Here is a 25454-nt window from a genome sequence, read left to right as displayed (position 1 = left end):
AGGAATGCATGCAATAGTCACTGGGTTAAATTTGGGATAGAATTTTGGAGGGTATAACTTCACATCTTCTGCTCTTGGGAAAGAATACAGGTGTTGCCTTCTCCTTGGAGACTGGGCTGCTATCTGCTTGTGCAGCATTTTCCACAACCAAATGGATACCAACAATAATGTTCTTCTTTGACAATATATGTACCGAAAGAAAAATGTTTCCTTATAGTTAAATCATACGTTTTCACTAATGTAAAAACCAATCAATCAGTCAATCAATCAATTCTAGTGACTACTGCACTACAATCCACAGGTCTGAATCTTGGAAGGCCTATAAACACATGCAAAACCCAACATCCACATATTTTTCTGATCAACTGATCAGAATGTCACTGAAATGACTATTTAGAAACTCTCAGAGCACGTGCCAAGGAAATACCTGGATTATGCCAAGGGATTCTGACAGTGGTTTTGATTCTGCAAGGATCTGAAAATCGCCTTTTTCCTACCTGAAGGTTTAAGCAAGAGTTGCAAGCCTTCCCACCATCCTCAGAGTCTGGCACATGCCTGGATTCTTACTTAAAGTCCCTTTTTCCACGGGCCAGTTCTTATTCTGGAGCTAAACTGCCCTTCCTGTTGTAGACAATAAATCAACCCATGGAGAAAGGCGCATGGGAAGCAATCACCTCTGCTGCCAACACCTGCCGGGCTCCAGCCTAGGCGAGGAGAGATGTGAGACAGAAACGGACACTGTGACTAAGGGCAACTGCAGCCGGAAGGAGCCTGGAGAGAAAGAAAAGCTTTGATGCAGCATTTGAATCCTGGTTTTGAGGACAAGTACAGCCAACTTAGCATCTGCACCTATCGTTTCTTAGAGGACTTCAAAGGCAACAGAAGGCGAAGACAAGATTTCCTCCTCCTGCAAGATCCAGAGGAGCTTATGAAAGCTTTTTTGCCATGGTAAAAAACGAGGGATTAAAGCTGCAAAAGCTGCTATAAGAACAACTTGGATTTTATCTTTGTTTGAGGATACTCATACTATTTGTTGAGCTTTTCATGCGCTTTTTCAAGTTTGTTTAGTCTCTCTGCCCTGACAGAACTACAATGTACTCAACACACTTCAAGCTGCAAAAGCCATAAAGTGAAATCAACTAGATTAACGTGCAAACCCCCAAATTAAGCCACGCTTTATCCCAGGGAAACAGAGTGGCTTGATTATTTCTGTTTGAATTAGTGCACTCTGTCATGGGAGTTTTAATCTCAGGCCATTCCTTATACAGTTCACAAACCCAAAAGGCAGAAAGGACCACCTAATCTGGCCTCCTAAAGGCAATATCAACAGATGCCTTTATCATGCAGACTTACATTTCCAACAGAGCAAAGAAAACCAGCGGTTTGTTTGACAAGTTCTCTCTTCAACTGTTACTGGAATTATCTATGCCTTTAGCCTCCAAGTTCTCTCTTGACAGGTCCAGAAATAGCTGTTCTGCTATTTTACCCTGGACTGACGTCAAGCTAAACCAGCCTTCAGTTCCCCGGGACACCCCTTTTATCTCTCTGAAATATCGGAAACACAGTTGGCAGCCACCCAATCTTCTGGAATTTCCCCTGTTTCCCAAGATTTATTATAAATTAACAGCTACTTAACAGAGCTTTTCAGCTACCTCCTTTAAGATTCCTGGATGTAAAAGTTACTATGATGTGAAAATGCTTCATTTCAATCACTTCTGCCTGTCTCAGATCCTCCTTTGCTATAAACAGCAAACTTTCTCTTCTTTCAACATCACTGCACAGGTTGGACACATCCTCTTCCACTGTTTCAAATACAAAAACCATCTAGGGAACATTTCTGCCTTGTCTGTTTTCCCTTTTTTGATATTCAATTAATTAATGTTTTATCACGACTTCTTTCATTTAATCAGAATGGTTTCTCAATTAGAGTAACGTTTTTTGTTATTGATGGCAGTGTAAAATCATAATTTTGAGCAGCTGGCAGAATATTCTTCAACAATTCCCAGTGTGTTCAACGCTTTTTACTTTAAATGTAATGTTATGCCAACAAAACAGGTTCTAACTTTGGAAAACATCTTTTTCAGTTCTGAGTACAGTGCATGCATAAATTTATAATCTCCTGGTAGGTGGTGTACTCTGCTTGCACAAGGTCATCGTACAGGATCGGAGGCTCTGTGATTCACATTATTTAATACTGTCCACAAATAATAGCATTTGACAAACTGCTTCCCTTGCTTAATTTTCTCACGCAACAAGCTGTAAGCCTTTATTATCCAGTCTCTTTGTAAGAGAACCACTCCCACTGAAACTCTTTTGGATTCCTGCTCATGTGCCACTCTCTCCAGTGCCTCTTCCATAATGCTAAGAACCTGGCTAATTAAAAAAAAAAAAATAATCAAACAACATGGTTCTTTCACAACTCTAATGGTTTAGACTTTACCTACATTGAAAGCACCATAAGGCTGGTTTATGTGGTTGGGTATTCACTGATGTCAATCTCTCCCTGCACAGTTAGTTTACAGTCCCCATTCGCTCATTTGTCTTTCAGGCTAATGTATTACTGCAAGAGAAAGAGGCCACCAAAACCAGACATTCCCCTCAGTCTCTGTAGACCACAACTTGGAGACCCACAAAATCCCAAGCTGTTCTCCACCCTCAGCAATGTGGTGAGTGCAACCTGCTGCTACCTTCTGGCTTCCCTCTCCTTTCACAAGGGGACAGGTAATCCAGGACACCTGACTGTACCATATCTCCATGTAACATAGATCAGTGAGGACCTTGCCACATGGTGGCAATCATCACTGCCACACTACTTTCAGGACCATGCCAGGTTTGGCAGCTGGGTCCTACAGAAGCTTTGCTTGGCTAATGAAATGTACCCCATACCTACAGTGGGGACAATCTTTAAGAGATAATGATATTTGATGTACAAGCAAATGCTTTTTTTTCTGAGAAGAAAAACGCCTGTGTGCTTTTTCTGATGTGAATCGAGCAGTTATATTCTCCATGGATCCTGGAGACATGCAATTAAAGACTGTCAAATTTGCATGCACACAGGATCCAACGAACGCTGAGCAGGAGATGTTATTACATTTCTCACTTGACTTGACAACCTTATATTCTTTTAACAGCTTCTGTGCCTAATTTCCTTCCCTTAAACAAACTTCAGGTGCCATTGAGTAACCTGGCCCTTGAGCCCATACAAGTCAGGAGGAGGGCAGGAGCCAGGAGATTTCTGCTTCCCAAGTGGCACTGGCTGACCACCGCTGGTCTGTAAAATCTCAAGAGAGCAGCCCACAGTGCCACACCCAATACGGATCGAGTGAGCAGAGCACACCTCTGCAGGTCCCCCCTGGTTTGTCAGAAACCAGATTTCTGAGGCACCATTAAGGAATAGTCATCAGCTGCCCTAGGCTTTCTTTTCTGAAGTTTCTGGCTGGCCACCTGTGGTCCTAAACCCACTCTCCAGCTGCCATCTCACATCTCCGCTCCACAGCATGGAGGCACCAGAGCTTTAAAAAAGCTCAAAGGAACATCAGAAATCAACACAGAATTTTAAGATTTATATTCCTTTTTAATTTCCCCTCAGCTGAACCCCACACTTTGGTGGTGAATTTCTAACTACAGGCTGAGAGAACATCATTGCAATCAAAACTGTGACCCTGCGCACCTGAAGTCTGGCAAACCTACTGTGGTTCTAAATAAGGTTTTGTGGAGGAAAATTATAAGACACAAGGCAGGCAATCCTGTTTTTGGCACACATGTAGAATGAGAAGCACTGGGAGGTCTACATGCAACAGGACTTAGATGGCACATTCCAGCATTTATTTGGCAAGGTGTTGAGTGCCTTTAATCCATGCCCTTTAATGAGATTTGAGATCCCCTGCAACAAGTGGGATCAAGTCATAAAAGCATGAACACAAGAAGATTAAACGACAGATTAAAAATTATACAGTACAAACAATCTGGGATAAAATAAAACTCTTTTGTGCCATTGGAGACTGACATGTTTATGTATAAAGTGGGGAATCTATAAAGCTCATTGATTTGTATTTCAAGCTAAACTAATCTAAAAGCATTACTGATTATTAACTAAAATAAACAATACAAATAGCATGCTAGGAAACAATCAATATTTCCCAGCGCTTGCAAACCCCTACAGCAATTTTTGTGCTAAAAAGGAGACCAGCCTAGATGGGAAACTCTAGTGCTTGCCAGGGAGTTTGTCTCTCTCTCTATATATAAAGAGAACAGTCCACAATGTAAAAACAAGCATATTTTTTCTTACTTCTTCCCCCTCAACTTCTGCCTACCCGAACTGCACCTAACCTTTACTGCAGCCTGAAATAAAAAAAATAAATAATTAACACACACACACACTCTCCACAAATCTTTTAACTAAATCAATGTATTGTGTTCCTTGGACTGTCAGAAGAATACATATATTGTCAGGCAGGACCAAATCCAAACTTCTTAGACAAACTTGACCACATAGTGACATAGGTTCAGGGAAGAAAGAGACAATTCTCCACAATCAGACTAAATGAAGATATTGCCATCAGCACAATTCAGGTCTTGTAAAAATAGGCTCAGTTAATTTATCTTTATCAGAAGTCAAGATCAGGTAAGCGTATCTACAAATTTATGCTGTTACTCCAAGTTTAAGTCCTAGTAAGACACATTTTGGTTATATGCCCACAGGAATTTTAAAATGCTTTAAAAGATACTCGTTGCTTGATGAAATACAGGACAGTCACTGCTTTGTTATGAATGATGTGATGCTTTTCCATCACACCATAATATGCTCCAATATAGTGTTTTAAAAGCAAACGTATGTGTATGTGCATATAGTTCTATATGTGTATATATGTATGTGTGTTTATATATGTGCACACATATGCACAATGTTTAATTAAAATCTCTTAGAAAATACGTATTATTGTCATTACATATTGTTTCTGGAATAGCCCATGCTGCCTAGCATGAGCTTTCCAAACACTGAAAAATTACATGATCTCTATTAAAAGGGTCCTTGGGACAGACCTATCAATAGATCTACCCAGACTTACCAAGGAGGAAACACTCCTTTAACTCTGTACAAATTAGGTGGCTCAGTACTATTTGTAGCTGTTTCCATGCATTTCTCACCTGAAGCATGTGCATTCTTCTCTGCTACATGTGGCAAGAATTTTTCCAAAAGGAGCATAAGCAATAGAAGAAATTGAAGTCCTGAAAAGGATGTTTGTGGAAATGCTTTTAGTAATAATAAAGGAGGAAAGAGATGTGGGAAAAAAAGCTCTGAAGTGGGAGTAATCCAGAGACAATGGTGAAAAGTTGAAGATTTGGGGAAGAGGCAGGAGCAACACCCACAAGGATGCTAAAAGTCACTTTACTGTAGATGAGTGGAAGGGCTCAAAAGAAAAGAAGGGAAAGGATCAGGCTTACCTCAAAGAAAGAGGACAGTGAAGAGGCTGGGGGCTTATGGATCAAGGGTCACACAGAAGGAAACGTGGAGGAGGGATGGCTGCAGAAGTTTCAAGTGAGAAGGTTCTGTAGTAAAGGGGCAGGAGCCCAGTCCTGGCCCTGCTGCCTCCGGGGGGTAGAGGGGCAGAGGTAAGAACAGAGGAAACATCGTGGGAAAGTGGCTATTTTCCAGTGTTTTCAGTGAGAAAAAAGGAACTGAAGAAGCCAGAGATAAAGGCATTGCATACTACAGCGAATATGTAAGGATGCTGGGAGGGAGCAGAAAAGAGCGGGCAGGCTGCAGAAAGAGGTTGCAGTGCCCAGAACAGAGAGGGGAATGCCTGCCAAGGAGACTGAAAGAGCAGTGGGAATGGAGGCAACACTGAGAAAAAGGGTTCCTGGAAGTTGTCTGTTTCCCCACTGGGAAGTGGGATGATCCTTTTACAGTGGGAGGCAAGGGGAGGGAAAGTCGCAGGCACTCAGAGAAGGAAACAGGGACAAGTGTCAGAGTGCAGAAGAGATGAGAGGAGAGAGGTAATCGCTGGTGAGTGGGTGAGGACATGGTGCCAAGAGCCGATAATCCACCTGATTAGAGAATTAGGCACAAGAGATGTCAAGTGAAAGGCAGAGAGCAGAAGAGGCTACAGAGGAGGCAGGAAGAGCCCGAGCTTAAAATAAACCTGTGAATCCATCCAGTGCACCATCCAGGCCGCTCCCCTCGGCCTGCCCTCTCTCTCCATTGCACCGTCAGAGACCAACTACCTCTCAGCAGGGAGCAAACAAAAATCCATCCACCCTCAGCCTGGTCCTGGAGAAGTAACAGTATAGGAGAGAGGAGAAATCAAAGCTGGCTGACAATACATGCCCCTGGATAAAAAGGAGGCTTTTAGCACAGCTGTGTGGCTATATTTGATGTACGTGGGCTTCTTCATGCAAAACAGAGGCAGAGCAGTGCAAAAGGCTTTCTCAAGAAAGCGTCATGGACAGAAACTCCTGCACGTTAGAAAGGAGGGACAGGCTGATGTCCTGGGGAGCCTGGCTCACGCAGCTGGCACAAAAGCACTTGCCTCGTGCCACCCCCATGCAAGGCAGCGCCAGCCCAGCGGCGGGAGCCATGAGGGACCCCCAAACCCTAAGTGCTTTATTAGGCAGCTTACTGCTTTGACTTTGAGCTTGACACCTTCTTGCAACGAAAAGGCTTGCCTCCTCAGGAAAACGACTGCCAAATGCCCTAAAAATCCCATTCTTTGTAACAAAGAAGTCCACTTCCAAATTAAGGAACAAAACACAGCAGCCCCAATTTTACACTACATATTTTTGTAAATGTTCTATTTTAGTAGCAAGTAATTAATCTTGTGTTAGAGCTTGAAAATTCTCTAGTACTTTTTGAACTTGCAGACAGCTAGAAAATGCCTACTTAGGCTGGTGTGCACATCTTTGAGTAATTCCTACTTGCTAATTACTCTTCCAGAAGCTGCCAACAGCTATTCTAACATTTTGCTAACTAGGGAGGGATATCACATCGCATTATCATATATCACGTGAATTAACAGCAGAATGCTCGTGAAACAACGTGATAAAAACCAGGTAGTTGAGAAAGAAATTAAAGCTAATAAAAAAAATCTGGTACGTAAACAGCGTTTCAGAAACAAAGGACATGGCTGGGGAACAAATGCAAAAGTGAAACCAGCATTTGCAGAAGTTGTCAGAGTAGATTCCTTCTCTTGGTGACAGATGAGATGAGACTGAAGCCCAGGACCCCTTGCAAATGTGACTTGCTAGTACTCAACTAACCCACTGCAACCAGAGCAATATTCTTCTCTGCAAAACAGCAGACGTGATTCAAACTGGCAAGCCCCTGCACATAAAAGCATGACGCTTCCCCCTGCTCTGTTGAGTTTCTGCAATATTCATCACAGTGGCCCAGAGGAATTCCAGCTTGCCATCTGCAGAAAGCTCACCAGCGCTCCTGAGCAGCAAGGCAGACCCCTCCATGGCTGAAGGGGCACCGAAAGGCACTGAGGGGGTGCTGCTGGAGGACCGCCATTGAGTTGGAGCTGCCAGCAGTGTGGGCATTCTGTGCAGCCCTGGGCCTGCATGGGAAGTTGAGGGGGCATCAGTCTGGATGGAAATTAGAGGGGTACCTTTGTATATGTGTGTGCACACAGTAGGAACGGCTGCTCTGAAAATGGCAAAGGCAGGTTATTATCAGGATGAACAACCCTATTCAGCACCTCAGGGGAGGCTCTGGCCACCTTCAGTCAAATATGTTTTACTTGGAATGCTGTTAAGCTGTGGTCATCAATCCTATTTAAGGAAGAAGAGAAGGGAAAAAAAGGCTTCCTATCGGCGCTTTGCCTCCTCACTCGATGCGACATAAAATACGGGCACATTAGCACAGGCAAAAGAAACGGAACCCGGCTGATAATGGCCATGCTCACGTATTTATTAAGCAGCCTGGGAAGCAGGCACCAGGCATGGAGGACAACCAGGCAGCTCACTCACTGAATGCCCGCAGCAGCAGCAGCAGCTTCCTGCTACCGAGAGGTTTCCTTGAAATCCCTCTACAAATGCTCTGCAATGGAAGTGTAAAGCAACCACTTGCCTCGCTCTGATTGCCCACTTGAACTTTTTGAGAAGGTTGCATGTATTCACCATCGATCTACAGCACTGGGCTGCCAACTGACTTGCAGCGGGACAACTGCACACCCTGACTGCAGCACTTACGGGAGCCACACCCCGCTTTGCCTCTGCACCTCGAAAGGGCATGTAGGGAGATTTGGCAGCAGCCCCATTTCCGGGTGGGCCACAGGGGTACAGGCAAACCTCCTGGTGTAGGAGCTTGTGCTGCTGCTGCTGGGGCTGTAGGTAAGCGAGAGAGTTGACTACCTTGACTTCTTGGTTACTCATCCAGATTGGTAAATTCAATTTAAGGACCAAGTGATTTTTTTAGATCATCATGGCCTAGACAGGAGCTGGAATATGGCCCGCATTGGTTGTTCAAATGCTTCACTACTGGGCACTGCTAGAGAGTTTAGCATCACTCGCTTTGTTATCTCTCCATGGCTTCGTCTTGTCTGTGCTGTGTATACATAAGCACACATGGACCAGGAGACTCGCAATGAACTTGTGTAATACCGGCTGTCAGCAGCTGACTCAGAGTCAGGAAAAACATACTTCAGCAAGAGGTCATGTCTATAAATATGGCAAAACTAATTATCCCAAGAAGGGTTCCTCTTCCTCTGAAAATCAGCAGTGTATACAGTGGGATATCTCATTGTAAACACATCACTCTGAATTTCACCAGCTTCACCACCAAGCACTGTTGCACTGCTATGGAAAGAACAGCATGAATCCTGTATGAAGTCTCTACTACAACAGATACCAAATCTGACGTGTGAGAACTTTTACTGTGGTGTTTTTAAAGGAGTGGAATAAGAGAGAAAAAGCATGAAGTCTAAAAGCAGCAACATACACAAGTTACAAGAGGAATGTTAAACAAGTGTCCCTGTGAGAAATGGAGAAGATAGCTGAAGATCCTCTTGTGACCAAGGGAGTGGGGGGCAAGCTCCAGTGAAGACTCCAGGAGAGAAAAGGGGCAGGCAGTCATAAGAAAGAACAAGGGAGCCAATGCCACTCTGGGTTCAAGAACAGGAAGGCTTTCCAGAAAACTGCCCTGGGTAGTTTAAATAATCGTCTGTAAAACACAGGTCAAGAAAGAGCCTGCATGTAAGCCATATCTCACAAGCCAGAGGAGTTCAGAAAAATCCTTGCTAGGGTATGCCATTTTCTTTTTTGAGGGGCAATTCAGCTTCATTATCTCAAGTCTGATTTTAAGTAGATATTTCTCTAATCCTTAAAGGTATCCTTAAATCTCATCTAGCTGCCCAGTTTTCCAGAGACAAAAGCGAAGTACTGCATTCACTCAAAAATGGTTGCCCCTCAAACTGGTGAATGGGACACCTGCAGTGCCCAGCAGTGCTGCCCAACTCAGCAGCAGCACAAGGATAAAGAGATGCATACGTGCCTCAGTATTTAATGAAGGAGCCTGTACAAAAGAGGCGTCTTCCAGTGACCACTGCTAGACTGGACAGCCCTTTAGCATACTATAGGGTGGAGAAAAAGGCTGAATGAATCATGAGCAAGGAAAAAAGATTGTGGCACACCCCCACACTTTTCCATTTCAGCTCTGTAAAGTTTAGCTACGCCCAGGTGATGATACTGGAATCCCTATCCTGAAAGAGAAAAGCAAACAAGTCTGAATCAATCAGATACTGTCTAAGAATTAAGCAAAATCCCACAACACGAGGATGGAGAAGCTGCCATCATCCACACAGGAATAACAAAGAAAGATGAGGCTGGCAACCTTACCCTGAGCACAGGAATAATCAGACAAGCTTCATCCAGCACAGCTGCTGGTAGAAAAGGTAGGGAAAAACACATCCAGATTTCCAAACGGAAAATCCACTCATTTCCCAAACCTTTTCCATGTCTTTGGGTACAAATGCACTGCCACCTTCTCCAGAGGGAGCCTGCCCTGGAGCCCCACAGGATCAAAGGAGGTGGGACACGACGAGTGCCATAGGCCAATCTTTGCAGCAAAGGAGCAACTACTGCTTAAACAATGCCAAACTGACAGACTCAAATGCTCGTGCGACAACGAAGCATCAGCAAAAGCCAAATGGGAGATGAACAGAAACATGCTCTTGTATCCAGAGCCATCTGTCCCTCTTTGCTCGTTCTTGTTGTTTTACAAATTGACCTACTGTTCCAAATCCCAGATTTTCAGAAATAGCACTGGCAAAGGTATTACCAGGAAAAACAATCAGTGTTAGCTAACGAGTGTAACTGAGGAATTCTTTCCAGGAGGCTGAGGAAGTGATGACACAAGCTGGAAAACCAAAATCCCAGAGAGAGGCAAGCACGGGCTACTTGGATAGGTAGGCAAGAAGAAGCAGGACCAACATTTGACAGCACAAGTGCTGTTCTCTTTGGTGAGAGCAGGTGAGAAATTTAACAAAGACCATTCCTGTTCTCTGGTACAAACTGTGCCCTTCAGAGGACAAATACCCATCCTTCCCAAGCTCTCCAGACTGGCCTCAGAGTAAAGAAGACAAGAAAACCCAGGAGATTCCTAAAATCTATTACTGTAACAAATAAATAGCTCATGTTCTCCCATGAACTGGAAATCCCATCAACTACATCCAAACAATTACTGTCTCTCCACCCTGTACAAAGATAAACTTCCTCTCAAAGATAATTTTTAATATCAAAGTAGGTCTGGTAACAGCCTCAGAGAGCTTTAACATCTCTCCCTGTTGAGGTTTCCTACCAAGCACCCATCCTCATCATTTTTCAGTCTTTTGAGCCCTCAATTTTCTGTTAGATTGGCATGTCATCAGCAGCCTAATTAATTTTATTTTGTGCTTTAATAGATGGTAAGTGAATACCCCCCTCACAAGACTTTCGGGGGGGATTTCCCCTCAACACTGACAAAGGAGCCACGACTTGCTGTGTGCCCTCCCCCACCTCGGTGCTCCCTCTCCCTTTGAAATGGGAAAAAGGAAAACTAGGAAACGCAACAGATGGTCTGAAATCCTCTTCCTGCGAAATCCATCACTACAGCAGCTAGCTTAGGCAATATTTCAAATATTGCTGCATGTGCCAACAGCGGTATCCATGACTGCTTGTGAAACTCCCCCATAGGCACAGTGCTTACCACAGCCTAGTCCTCTTGTTGAAGGCTCTCTTCTTTTCCCTACGCTAAATCCGATGAGAAAACTAATCTCCAGATTTGAAGCTGACAGGTGGTACATGCATAATTAAAGATGACCTAACAGAGAATGCTCTCATTTCTGGCATATTATCAGACACTTAAGCAAAGCAATTATCAGTAGGCAATCTTTTCTGTCAACAGAGATTGGATGAAATATTTTGCCAGTCAAGAAGATATTGTAATGATGATACATATGTATTTGCAAATACTCCAGCAATGTAACATAGATTTAAGTCTCTCTTATCTCGTAGAAACGTCTTTATCGCTTGTGGAGGACTACAGTAACGTCTTCTCACATTTCCATGTTCCCCTGTGCTATTTCCATGGACTTGCAGTACATACTACATAGTCTCCACCTTGCTCCTACTCATGCCAACCTCTTCCTTCAACCCATCTGCACTCCCTACAAGTCCTGCTGTTCCTCCCCATCTAGTCGTATTGTTCTCTTCAGCTTCTGCACACCTTATACCTGCACTAGATGGTAGACAGTTGATCTGTACTCCAGGAAACCTTGTCCTCCTGCTTTTTCCCCCCTCTCCCACAGAAAGCAAAACCCCAGAAAACATGTTCTTCTCTCTTACTTAAAAGCAAACAAAACCGAACTCCTCCAATGAAACCAAACCAAGCCTCTTGCAAACACCCTCTTCTTTACCTGCAGGTAGCAGCCACCTGCAGCATCTCAAGTGCTGGGTGCTACGTTGCTCTCTTTATCTCCTCCTTAGAGCTTTTGTGACATGAACATCTACTGGGAGGATTTATGGACCTCATATGTCATGGTGGACCATGTCTGTTGTGGACAACCATGTCTTACTCACTCATTGTGGACCACGAGATGAACACCTTTCCCTTGTGAAGGTGGAAGAGGTGAGTGGCCTTTGCTCTCCCCAGCTTATAGAGGGGGCAAGCGCAAGTGAAGATCAGTTGGGAATTTTATGTGGAATCTACCCAAAAGTCTATGCTAGAACTAGGAACATCATCTCTGCTTTTTGGTTGAACAAGCAGATGGCACTGCCTCCCAAAATAGCAATGTCACCCATGCAGTTTGAAAGAGGCAGAAACTTTTTAACCTAAACTCTTAAAATTCTTCCTTCAATCAGTGTTTTGCAATGAAGCCAGGAAGTATTCTGTGCCTTTTTTTTTTTTCTCCTAAGAAGGGGTTTTTAAAAAAGGATCTTTTGGGGAAGAAAAACAGGGAGAACAAAAAAATAATGAGGAAAAGGAAAGCCTAAAAAGGTGAGTGGTTTTCTTAATTTTGGGGAAATTAGGACTGTGAGAAGTATTATAAACTGCAATTACATACACACAAGGGACTGCACTTTACCTTAGGAAAAAGCTGCTCTTAGGTTATAAAATTGCTTTAATATTGCACTAAGACAAGTGTTTAAAAAAAAAAAAAGCTTATGATAATGGATTTTCAAAGCAAAAGTAAAGCGCCTTTTCCCTAAGAATAGGGCTTTAGAGAATGCCAGTGGTGTGCATTTTGCTGCATTTCACAAGAACCCTCATTATTTAAATTCCGATGTATTTATGTCATACATGGATAAACGATCTTATTGTTCGGAACATGTCTTTATACGAACATCTCTGCTGTTAGAACTAGCATTATTTGGCCTTTTTTTTTTTTTCCTTTCCTTACCAAGTCAGAACAAAAGTCTCTTACTGCAGTTTTGGGAACTTCATGCAAATGGCAGTTTTTACATATCAATCGTCAGCTTAATAACACTAATGATAAGAGGAGAATTAACAGTAATGGGCTTACTTTCTGGCAACTAAATCAGAGTTTATAGAGAAGTTTCTGCTAAGTCAAACTTTATAGCCCTGTGTTATCAAAAGCACTAACAGTGAGAATTAAGATTAAACCATGGACTCGTTAGCAAGCTGGGCTTACTGAACCACAGCTTTCCTCCACAAAGACTGATTATTCAGAAATCCATTGTACAAGATAGGAAGAGATAGTGATCGCCTTATGGGACAGCAGGGAGCCACTGACACAACAAAATATATCTGCCAGGGGATACAGGTCTGACTGAGCAGACCCACCATCTCCCTCAGTTAATGCAATACTGGTTAGTCGCTCAGTCTTCCTTAAGGCAGAGAGTTATGGTTATTCCTTCTGCTCTACTCTGCTCTTGCAACCACAGTACTTTGCAGTATTTAAAATCTGGCCTTGCATACCTTGAGTGACCCTGGTGACCTCACAGGTGCTGGCTGTAGGTGTTCTTGCCACAGGAGCAGTGTGGGAAGAGGAAAACAGCATCACGTGGATAGCTAGGGCAGTGAGAACAAACAAGTCCTCTGTGGATTGATAGATGGCTACAAAGAGTCACATTTCAAAAATGTGGTTTGTTGTGGTGAGCAGAGCCCGCCCTAGGCAGGGATCGGCGTGCGGAAGATCTCGCGATGTAACGGAAAGCTCAGACTGCCCATGAGGGGCCTTGTGGGCGTGGCTTGTCATAGATAAGCGATTGCAGCTGTGCAATAAACGCCATTTGCAGCATCCTTCACATTGAAGCCAGTGTCTGTGATGGTACCCAACGGTAGAGGTTGGGTGGCAGCTATCCCGGGGATCGGGTGTCGGTAACGACAGTGGTTGATATCACGACCACAGGAATGACATTAAATATAGGAAAAAGCATTTGCTGTCCCTACATGCAAAATAATAATAAAAAAAAAAACCAAAAACAACTCCCCCCAAAACCCCACACAAACCAGATGTGTCAAAATGCCAGCTTTTGACACAAAATATCACAGGAGAAGTGAGCAACGGCAGATTTTTAATACTATTACAAATGCAGGCATCGTAGTTTCCCCATAGTAATAACAGTATAAGGACAAACTATAGATCAAAAGCCAGAGGAAATGGGCTCAAGTTGCACCAGGGAAGGTTCAGACTGGATGTTTGGAAGAATTTCTTCACAGAAAAGAGTGATGAGGCATTGGAACGGGCTGCCCACGGAGGTGGTGGAGTCACCATCCTTGGAGGTGTCCAAAAAACGCATAGATGTGGCATTTAGGGACATGGTTTAATGGTCATGGCAGTGTTGGGTGATCGTTGGACTTGACCTTAGCAGTCTTTTCCAACCTTAATGTTTCTATGATCTCTTACATCTTAACTCCCCTTTTTATGCAGATAGATGGACAGACTCCTACACCCTGGGACACTCCAGCTCAGTTCTAATGTAGGAAGTATAGATACAAACACTTTGCATCTTTCCACTTACCTTTGTCTACGACCAGGACCTGCTAATAAACTGTTCTACTATTGAATCTCATTCCATGCAGGGCATCTTCTTTTCCACAGATGCCTCACTGCTTTTTCACACGGCCTGTAGGCTTGTTGCTACGGTTTCCAGCTACAGGCTGTCAGGACTTGAATCCAACATCCTGAGGATGACAGGCCATTTCCATGGAAGCATTTGAACCACCAAATTCCCAGAGTCAGTACCCTTCAGTTTGGCCATACTTCCTGGTTAATGACCCCACAGCTTGAAAGAGCATTTCCAGGTAAAGAAGCCTATGCAATGAACTGCTAATTTAGCTGTGCTGCATGCCCATCCTTCTGCCATGTGTGGGCTTTGCTGAGAATTAAATTTTGGAGAGAGGAAACAAGAGCCCGCTCCCTTATCATTATTTAGAGCACGTACTTTCAGTGATGCTTTTCATGAGTATGCAAGTGGAAAAATAGGTTTTTCAGTAGTATAAAGTCTGCTGAAGTTTTACAAGAAGCCCCAAGGCAGGCAGGGCTTATTATGGGTCGCAGGAATGAAATGTTGCATCTTCAGGGAGAAGCTGTTTTATCATCAAGTGGTAGTTTGGGAGAACTGCGGGAGCTGGGCTGTCTCACCCACGAGCAAACTAGGAAATGACTGGTGTTGTCTGCATGTAAGGTCAGAGACAGAGAAACAGTTAAGCCCCACCTCTGAGGTACATCCCCTGTGAGTGTGGATGTAAAAGGTCATTACAGAGAAAAAAAAGGCAAGAAGTAATTATTCTATTCAACACCATCACTGTGGCTGGTGGAAGCAATGTGGTGTGAGCAGTGGGTTTGGGTGGGCAGCGAGTGAAACAGTGTGAGGAACACCTACATATGATGTGCCAGCACATGCATGCTAAAACAGATGAAGTCTCTGGATTTTGGCTGCACTGCCTTCATAACATCATGCTCCTAGCTGCCCATATCATGGACTTCGCCATCCTGCCTCAATGCCTCTAAAGGAGACCACGATGTTTGTGTCCCATGATCTGTGGCTGCTCACCACAATCCAGCCTCAGACACTGCTAATGAGAACGGTGGCGATCTTCCTCTCCCCACAAAACTATGCTAGAATTACCTCGTAACCAAAAATCCAGTCCAAAAAGCAAGTCCTCAGCCAAATGAGGCAATGCCTAAAGATCACTGCTTAAGCTGGAAACACGTGACTAGATTTTTTCCAAGTCTGAAGAAGCCTCAATCCCTACTGAAAAAAATGTGCTCAACCTTTTGCTGCAGGCTGGTATCCACTCCGAATACCATCTCAAGGAATACTATTGCTTCATCAATACATTTGTAATTGAAACTAAAAGATTTTAAAAAGCATCTGAAGAGCTTTGCATGGTAAACATGAGGAAAACACTGCTTTCCAACCATGCAGCCAGATGTTCTATAATATCTTCTGCTTTGTGCTGACAACCTTTTTTCCCTCCAATCATTCAGACACAACGCCTTCAGGTCTGTCTAAGTAATGTAATTTACTGGAGTGGAATTCCCTTGATACCTTCTGCAGCACTCAGTGACAGTATCATTTTTACTCTACACTGTCATGCCATGACACTGATACATTGGCTTTCATCCCTCATTCAGCGCAGAGGGTGCAATTTCACCTTCCATTGTGCCCTTTTGCAGACTGCGCGTACAAATTCCCTCCATTCATTCCTAATTACAAACCTCTGCTGAAATACTCTCATTAGATTTATATTTCTTGCTCCAAAGTGTCAATCTTATTTGAACATTCCAATTTTCCGGAAGATTCATCCATTAACAGCAACCTCCAAAGCATTCCTTAACTGAGTGCATTAAAAGTGAAGCTGGCAGAGAAGAGATGTACTTAAAATACACCATTACAGACAATCTCCACTACTAATGTTTTTGCATTATTTGAGCAATGCAATAAGGAGCCTGCGACCAGCCTGCTCTGTTCCTCCAGCAAGTGACTGGTGCAAGCCACCAGTCCACTGCCATGCCCAGCTCTGCTCCCACCGTGAGGCTGCACCACATCCCTACGCATCCGATGTTCCCCCCGGCCGGGATCTACTGCTGCCTTCTCACAGGACCTCCTGTACGTTACGGGGAGCAGCAACAGCCAGGCTGGCTGCTTAAAGGGCTCCAGAAACTGAGACCATAGAAAGGTTTATGACAACGGTAAAAATACCCGAGTGCAGCTTGTTTGCTGTGAGAAAGTTAAAAAAAAACCTCGGGGTTTTTCTTGAGGCAGCGGATCTTCTGCTACGCATCCCAACACGCTGTTAGAGCTCTTCAGCTGAAAATCTCAACTGCACTGCTTTGGTCACTCATACTAATCCTCATTTAGTGACCACATGCAGGACTGTTCCGTTCAGACTGCACAGAGAAAACAGAGCTCCACAGGCTCCATGGAGCAGCTCTGCAAGTGATTAAAAGAATCAAAAAGAGATCTGTCTGCCTCTTCAAGAGAAAAGGTAAACACCTTAAAAAACCTCATCACCATACAAGGGAAAAAATGAAGAGCCCGGCAGCACATACTGGTAGCTGCACAACGTGTCCTATGTGCCACCTCTAAAAATAGCTCGTGTGGTGATACCCCTGGAAGAGACCAGTGTGGTTCACCCGGCTGGGAAGCGCGGCAGCGGTGAGTGGCGCGTGAGTGCCATCACCGCCTGTGACACGCTCTCTCCTGACGTTATCTTCAAAGCCATCAGGTTGAACTCATCTGCAACGGGTGCAGCAAAAGAAAGAAGGAGAGGGGAAGCCTCTACATTGGTACCAAAAAGGGAAAATTCCACAGTAAAAATTACAGGAAACATTTATGCCACTTGTCAGCATCTGGTCACCTACAAGACTCAAACATGTAGGTGATTATAACAGATGTAATGTAACTCCCTGCAGCAACCACTGCTGTGGAAACTAATTATTGCTGAAGCTTTGACCGTTCCCACCTGAAATATTTAAAACTTTGATTACTGCATTAGCTCTCTTGCCTTAAGTACTCTGTATCAAGGCAGGAGTCAGTCCAACAGGCGCACTCAGGTGTAAAAGCAGAAATGTGCTACAGCAAAAAGGCAAAAGTAAGGCAGCAACTGCAGGCACAGAACTCTCCTAACAAGAAAGGGAGCGTTACACCAAACTAATTTAAAGGGATTTCGTATTGCATAATAAAAGACTCACCGCCGACAGCATAGCTATTCCATGGCAGAAGCACGTGTGCCTCTAAGTGCCCTCAGCACCCCACATCCTCTGTGCCACGCGGCACTACTCAATGTGAAAACCTATTGCCTTACGCAGCCCGATTTTCAAGACCAACACCTCTGCTACTCTGACAAGCCTGGAAAACCCAGAAAGGTCACAGAGCAACAAAAAAACAGTGAAGCTCAAGCTGCCATGCAGCAGAAGGCAAGTTTTCAACCCCTACCTTTAGTTCTGCAGCTCTTGGATAGATGCTCGCTCTACTCATCCATCGCAAGAATGACATCAAACCGAGAAGCTTGACATGCACAGGCACACTCACTCACTGGAAATGCCACAGCTACTTAATGAGTGAAGTTGGGACAGCACCAAACCTGACACCATGAAGTTACGAATTTCCCTGCATGTGCTGACAACATCTCTCTTTAATGTTTCAATCGGCCACAAGCTGACATATCAATTAATGTGGTCAGAACAGATGTTCTCAAGATATTGCAACCAATTTAGCAGATTCCTAACCAGTGCAACTACCTGGAAAAGATACCGAAAGAGCATGTTTCAATACCATCACCCTAAAAAACAAACCAAAAGTATTTTATGTGCCAAAAGTTAACCCTGAGAATTTGTTTTTTCATGATCAGCAGATTTTTATAGATTTCCTTTTTTTTTTTTTTTTTTCCTTTTTCTTTGCTGGAAGATGAAGTTCTGGACCAACTATTCAGGTTACATCAGTGTAGTTTTGGAGGGCTGATTTTAAAGATCTTTCAGTCCTCCCCAAAGCTGCTTTTTCCAAAGAGCAGAGCAATTCCGCTTCCAGAAGTCTTTCATTGCCACCTCTTACTTATGCACTAAGCCTTTTTTTTTTTTTTTAATAAATAAGAAGTTGATGAATTAACATAGCTAGACTACTGCAAAAAAACTCTGCCTCTCCTTCCCACACAGACCCATTTACAAGCATTTAAGCTTAGGACTCACCAGACAGAGCCGAAGCTGCAGGCAAGCCAGTCATCAGAGCTAAGGGAAGGATTATGCTTGCTCTACAAATTCTGAAGCATTTGAATCTTATTTTTAGTTGTACACAAAGGGCAATAAGTGGAAAATCTTATTGTAACCACTGCTTTTTCATGGCCACCCACACTTGAAACACCTACAGCAAAAGTATATAAATGCAAAAAACCCAGAACTCAATGGCTCATCTGAACAAGGGATGCAAACTAGCTAATTTCTGTTACTTTTTTTTCCAGTTTGTACTGAGAGTGCCGTGATAATTCTCTTACACATAAAGGACAGCTCTTTGCATGCAGTATGTATCCACTGACCAGGATCCTGACAGATTTTCATACAATTAATTAATTGTTTTCTCTCTGTTACCCGGTAGAGTCCTTCTCTAAGGTAGCTGAACACTGACCGATTTTCAAATAGTGAAGTAGAGGAGATGCCTCTCCGTAACTCTTAGTTTCTTTCACCACTGCCCAAACTACTGAGGTACAAGGAGTTAATGCTTCACTTACCTGTGAGAAATTATGCTGAATACTCTACCCAGAAGCTGGCAATTAAAAAATAAATCCCTTTACACTCATAACAGTAGAAGAACTTCAAACAAATTGCTGTCAAGGATGATTTAATTGTGTTTAAATCCACTTTCCTTCAAGTCACTTTGCAAATTACTATTTAATTTTATACGTAGAACTCTCAGGTCTGCTACAATGCCAGTTTACTCTCCTGTCTGTCCTACACCTGATTCTTTCCATTTACTGAAAGCAACACAAGCATGAGCATAATTATCATCTGAAAACCTGCAGAAAGCTAACTCAATTAGCTCAGTAAAAAAGAAGAAATAAAGAAAAAGGGTCTGTCTTAAGACCAAGCTCAACAAGAGTATAGGAGATGCCATGTCTGGACATAGGAAAAGGAGAATGAACAGTCTCATGTCATTAATTAGCTAGTGGCAGATGCAAGTTATTATAGCCAGAAGAGCATCACCTTTTACTTCTCAACTTGCAAACTGTAACAGGAAAGACATCTCTTAAGCTAGCCATCAATATTTAACAAAAGAATTCACCAAGACAAAGCGCCAGCTCTGGAAAAAGGTACTTTTACCTGCACTTGCTCATGAATTATCCGCCAGAGCCAGAGCAGCAGGGCTGGCTGCTCTCTACGCACGCTGCTGAAATCAGGTGTGTGCTTTTCTGGCAAGGATTTAGGTCGCAGGACCCGTGTGCTGAGCGCTGCAGAAGCACGGGTATCTAAGTATTATGAAAATAAATGGGTCATACACCACTGAGCTAACAACCACACCACCCCCAAGCCGGGCGCTGAATGACTGTGCAGGGCTCTGCCAGAGGGAGAGGACAAGCCGAGCCAGCAGTGAAAACAAAACTGATGTGGTGAGATGGATTTTACTTTTCTCTGGTTTGGGTTACAGAGAAAGTTGATCTCGCCGTCATCATTTTTGAGTCTTTTCTTTCAAAAAAATAAAAATGAAGGAACGTAGGGGCAGGTAGGTGTCCCGCTGGGCCGGCGCCTCGTCCCCCTCAGCAAGGGGAAGCGCTGCCGGCGCCAGGCCGAGGGAGGGCTGTGACTCAGTCCCCTGGGCCGACACACGCACGCACCCAGGGTGTCACCTGCCGCACAGAAAAATACACGTCCTTGCCACAACAGGGTGGCCATGTGGGAAATGTCGAGTAAACAGATCAATGGCACCACACGCCCACGTGGCCTGTTGCACCGCCGGGGTGAGGAACAAACAAACCTGCGGTCCACGGCAGCGAAGGCAGGAGGTGTCAGAACAATTTGGCTTCAGACGGCATGCCGTCGTGCAACAACCACCGTCCTCCTCTGCTATACCGGCTAAACCTCAGAGGATCCTCCTCCCGCCCGTACAGCCCGCGGTCTGCCGCGCATCCCCACGTGGGGATTCCTCCAGCATGGGAAGCCTGGTCAGAAACGAGTGCGGAGGGACGGTGGCTCTCTGCCCACATGCGACACTGTGCGTGAAGCTACACCAGAGCTTCTCAGACCATACTGAAAATATTTGTCCAGACATATATTTTCGTATTTGTAAAAATTATGTGGTTTTTAGATGACTGTTTTACATAAAAATAGAAACATTTTATTTATACGTATATATTAAAAATACATATTTCATCAACAGATGTATTTGCAGCAAATGCTTATCAAAAGCATATAAAAATAGAAACATCTTATTTATATGTATATACTAAAAATATATATCTAATCAACACATGTATTTGCAGCAAATGCTTATCAAAAGCTGTCTCCAGCCACTCCGCAGCCTGCCGCAGGTACGGAGGCACTGATAGTGTTGAGGAGCACCTGATCACGCTGAGGGACCAACACAGTGTCTGCAATGGTCAGTGGCTTTGTGTATTCTCAACAGGGAGGTGGCAAGAGTAACTGGATTAATTAGTAGCAAAGAAGATTTCACCTAGATGATAAGAAAATGCTTTTTGGCACTTGTGAGGTTGATGCCCAGGACACGATGCCACAGCAAGTCATGAAGCTTCCTGGAGTGGGAGATGATCCATGCAATGCTGCATGAGGTGCAGAGCCCTGATATATCAGTACCATAAAATGGGTAGAGAATATGCCTATGAAAACAGCACTCCGACTGGAGAACATACCAGAAAAATAATGAAATTCAGACATGGCCACATCTTGCAACAAAATCCAGTAGGATAAAGACACCCATGCCCTCAGGTAGGGCTACAGTGCTTGGGAATTGGGTTGGTACTGAAAGTAAGGAGCATTTGCTAAGTCAGTGTTCAAAGGGATGTGACTTTGCCTTTAGAAATCTGATCTACGTAATTCAGCCAAGTTACCTGACCTTTCAGCGCAGATTTAAAACAAGATACATTTTTCCCAGGCTGTGGTGGTAGGCGGGTGACAGACATTTAATCACCAAAATCTGCATCTTAAAAGTTTACATTATTTACATCTGCCTACAGATGGTTGTAGGACAGAGCTGAAGAAATCTTTTTTAAAAAATTGTGAAATATTCTGAAGAACTCAAACCTAGTGACAACGAAATTTGCATGAAGAGATTTCTGAGTTTTCAGTTGCCTTTTTTTCCTGAACAAAGCACTTAAAGGCCCTTGCTGAATTCTCAACACTGCATAAGCAGCACAAATTAGGACAATTTATTAGACGCAGAATACCATTGATTGGGATGTTATTTTTGCCGTTTTTCAAGGAAAACACACAGGGGTGAAACGAAGCGAGAAACGTGAGCGGAGTGTGGAAACTGCTAGGAATCACCACCCATCTGCTGGGGTGCCAGCATCTGCCCCAGCATCTGCTCCAAGGCATGGCCACATCCCCAGCACCCGAGCAAAGCCCCGCATTATGTTTATGGAGATGGCATCAAGCAGCACCCTAGCAGCATCCTAAAAATTAAATACTAAAAGGAAGAAGGGGAGGGAAGTATATACTTGCCTATGAAATACACTGCGCCCTCAGAAGAGCAAGAAGAATACAATTGTTAAAGCAGGGTCAACCTTATGCAACTGCTCTTTCTAAGAGGGCTCATTAACAAGGGGAAGTTTGCTTCTTTCTTTGGGAATTGCTATAACAAGGTAACTGTTACCAGCAGAGTGTTATCAAAACCAGCTAGACAGTAAAAAACACTGAAAAAGTAAGAGAGCAACCGGCAGCATGCCTGCACATCTACCTCTGCCCACAAGGTTCTCCATGAACAACGGGTGCAACCCTGGCCCACAACTCCTGAGGACATACATGTGTTTTCTAGGAGTTTGAGCACGCGTCATGTTTTGAAAGTCTGGCACATCTCAGGCACACAACCATAGCAAAAAAAATTAAAAAAAAAGAAAGGAAAAAAAAAAGAAAAAGTAAGGAAAGCAAGTATTATTTGATGATGGCTCCTATATGCTTATGCTGGTTTTCAAGTTTATTTGGCCTTCAGACCCATTTTACTGTTGGAAATAGACATTTATGATTATTTGCAGCACAAGAAACTACAAGACAAAAATTCCTATGTGCTTCTTGGAATAGGAGAGGGTTTTTTCCATTTATGTCCATTCAGTTTACAGCTGCTTTTTCAAGTCCCCTAAGAAGGCTGCCGTTTTTAAAGCTGGTTCCCCTGAAGGGTTTCTTAGCAATGAATTTGCAAGATGCCTGATGGTAAGCTTTTCAAGTATCATGAGAAAAGCCTGCAAAAAACTGTGAATAAGGCTTCCAAACCTCATGGGGACGGTGCTAAGTAGGACTAATGAACAACAAGTTGTTTCTGTCTGCCTGGCTGTTACAACTCATATTTTTGAGTTTTCTTCCCTTAAGACAAGCCCTAGAAACAAGTTTCAAGCCAGCTCCAAAATTCTCCTTCAGTCAGATGATTCCTGCTACCCGGGGTTTGATTACTAACGGCAACATATACTGCCAAGCCCACAACAACGTGGCAATGTTCTCCTTTTTTCGGAAAACAAAATAAAACCAACACCTTATAAGGTCTCTTTGACAGCGAATTATGTTACCACCCAGCCTTTCTCCATTGCCTACTACTTCACTATTATTTTGCTGAAATCAGACTGTAATAAATGTTCTCATCTCGTTAAAAACCGAATTTCCATGTGCATTAAAAAATTCTGTCCTTTTTTTGCAAAAGGCTCTTCTTGCTTTAAATAATATTTTTAGTGTCACATAAGCAAATAAAGTACCTCAAATGAAGGTATGTTTCTAATAAAAACTCTCCAATTCCAAATTACTATTTTTTCAGAAGCAGTATTACAGATCAGTTCCTGCAATTAAAAATTGTGTTAGTAAGCATTCAAGAAGAAGTAACCAGCATCGAGAGCTGTGGTTGGCTTCAGTGCCCTGTCCTGATGAATCATTAAATGGTGTTGCATGAATTTGTTACTGCAGCGAACAAACAAGGGCAGGAACACGACAGGGCCATACTGTGAACCACAATTTTCTATTGTCTCTGTCTCAGCCAGCCTTTTGCCAAGCTGCTCTATACTGCCATCCGGAAGATAAAAGCCTTCTAATCACAACAAGATTTGGTTTTATTTTAAAAATCAAAGCAAAAAAGTTGTGCTCAAGCCTTTTCCCGAACTTATCAGCTCTGGGTTGTCACAGTCTCTGGACAGCAAAGACCACCACATCTATATCATACTTGTAACAGTCCAGAGGCTTCTTCCACCTGCAGATCCAGCCCAGAATTAGGGTTAGAACTGCTCACAAGTTAAAATGGTCACACTGATTTCTCCCCTCTAGAATGGCCCAACAATCCCAAGCCAGGCTAATGCTGTGCCAGGTTTCTGAGGAGGATTTAGGCATGATGGGGGAGGAAAAGTGTGGACAGCACCACAGATGTTCCCCATCTCAGGAGAAAAAGTCAAAGCATGAAACACGCACCAGGAGCTACTACCCAGACTGAGGAGATACGACAATCCCCTTTGTCCCTAGTAGATTGTTCATGGCTTTTTCCACTGTCCTTATAGCCAACTGGAAAAGCTAACTCCACCTGGAAGGAGCTGGAGGTGGAGATAAAGACACTACAATGCTTAAAGAGCCTTTCAGGGCAGCAGACTGAAAGGAGAACCAGTGCCAGGGCTCCTCCAAGGGAAGTATTCTGGAAAGCCCAAAGATGAGGATATGGGATTTATGATAGGAAAAATACAGGGATGCCCTTCGGTCCTGCTTAGCAAAGGATGGCCTCCAAACTTGCATGGAGTATGTGCAACTTCGGGACAGCACACTGAGGTAAAAATGTATGCATGCTTACCCCGTTGTGGAGAAAAATGAAGCATAATTAGAGGGATGGAGTGAAAAGAAGCCATTTTAAGTACTTCTCGCTGCAGTTTACTATGGTAGCAGAACACGTAGAAAAGCCTTCAAAATGACAATCACCATTTAGGTTAAAAAAGCAAGTAACTACTTCAATAACAATTTATTCACCACCTAATGTTTACTGTTAAATTACAGCTTTTACAGTATTTTTCTAAAGTGTGATGTTTACTGCCTCCACCTTGCCTCCCCAAAACCTTTTTTTCCTTTTTTTTTTTTTTTTGCCTTCCCTTTAAATAGAAAGGAATTTAATCATGACTTACATGTAACTTTTCTAGGTTCTGTGCTGGCTAAAATGTTCTCACGATGCAGGGAACAGGATCAACAGAGAAATTAAGAGGCTGCACCAATCCATTAAGAAGTGGCCCTCCAAAGCTTTGTAGGGCAATCTTCTGGCAACTGAGTCAATAGCAACCTAAAATAAAATAAAGGCAGACATTAAAAAATTCAAGCACTGAATCTTCACAAAGCCCCTCTTTACCCCTCCCCCCTCTTCCAATTCTATAAACAGTTTGCAGGTCTTTGTTTTTTAAAACACAGAAGGTCTTTATATCATGCATGACAATTACGCTACGCCCATTGTGCACCTCCTCTTACCTTTAAGTTGTAGACACCTTACAACAAAGACTTGTATTCATATAGCACCTGGACATATGAGTTCCCTGAGAATTACAGAACAGATAGACTAACACTTCTGTGATTATTCTACCAGATCTTACCACAGGTACGTGCACATATACACACACATACTAAGAAATTCTTTACAATGAGGGTAGTTAAACACTGGAACAGGTTGCCCAGAGAAGTTGTGGATGCCCCATCCCTGGAAGTGTTCAAGGCCAGGCTGGATGGGGCTTTGAGCAATCTGATCTAGTGCTCAGTGATCTAGTGGTCTGTCTCGTCCATGACAGGGGGGTTGGACTAGATGAGATTTAAAGCTCAACCCAAACCATTCTGTGGTTCTATGAAACT

The 25454-nt window shown here is 43.4% G+C and overlaps 1 protein-coding gene across 1 annotated transcript in view; it reads right to left on the bottom strand.

Annotated features, from left to right (window-relative positions):
* Positions 1 to 25454, bottom strand: part of BACH2 (BTB and CNC homology 1, basic leucine zipper transcription factor 2) — a 102941-nt gene that overhangs the window by 58031 nt on the left and 19456 nt on the right. Inside the window, exon 2 of the mRNA XM_008945119.1 lies at positions 24746 to 24897. The gene's annotated coding sequence lies outside the window, so the exon portion shown is untranslated. The remainder of the gene's footprint in view (positions 1 to 24745; positions 24898 to 25454) is intronic.

This window comes from Merops nubicus, unplaced genomic scaffold (genome assembly GCF_000691845.1).
Source record: "Merops nubicus isolate BGI_N331 unplaced genomic scaffold, ASM69184v1 scaffold7998, whole genome shotgun sequence".
NCBI classification, from domain to species: Eukaryota; Metazoa; Chordata; class Aves; order Coraciiformes; family Meropidae; genus Merops; species Merops nubicus.
Note: the sequence above shows the minus strand (reverse complement) of the source record. Positions and strands in the feature narration are given on the sequence as shown.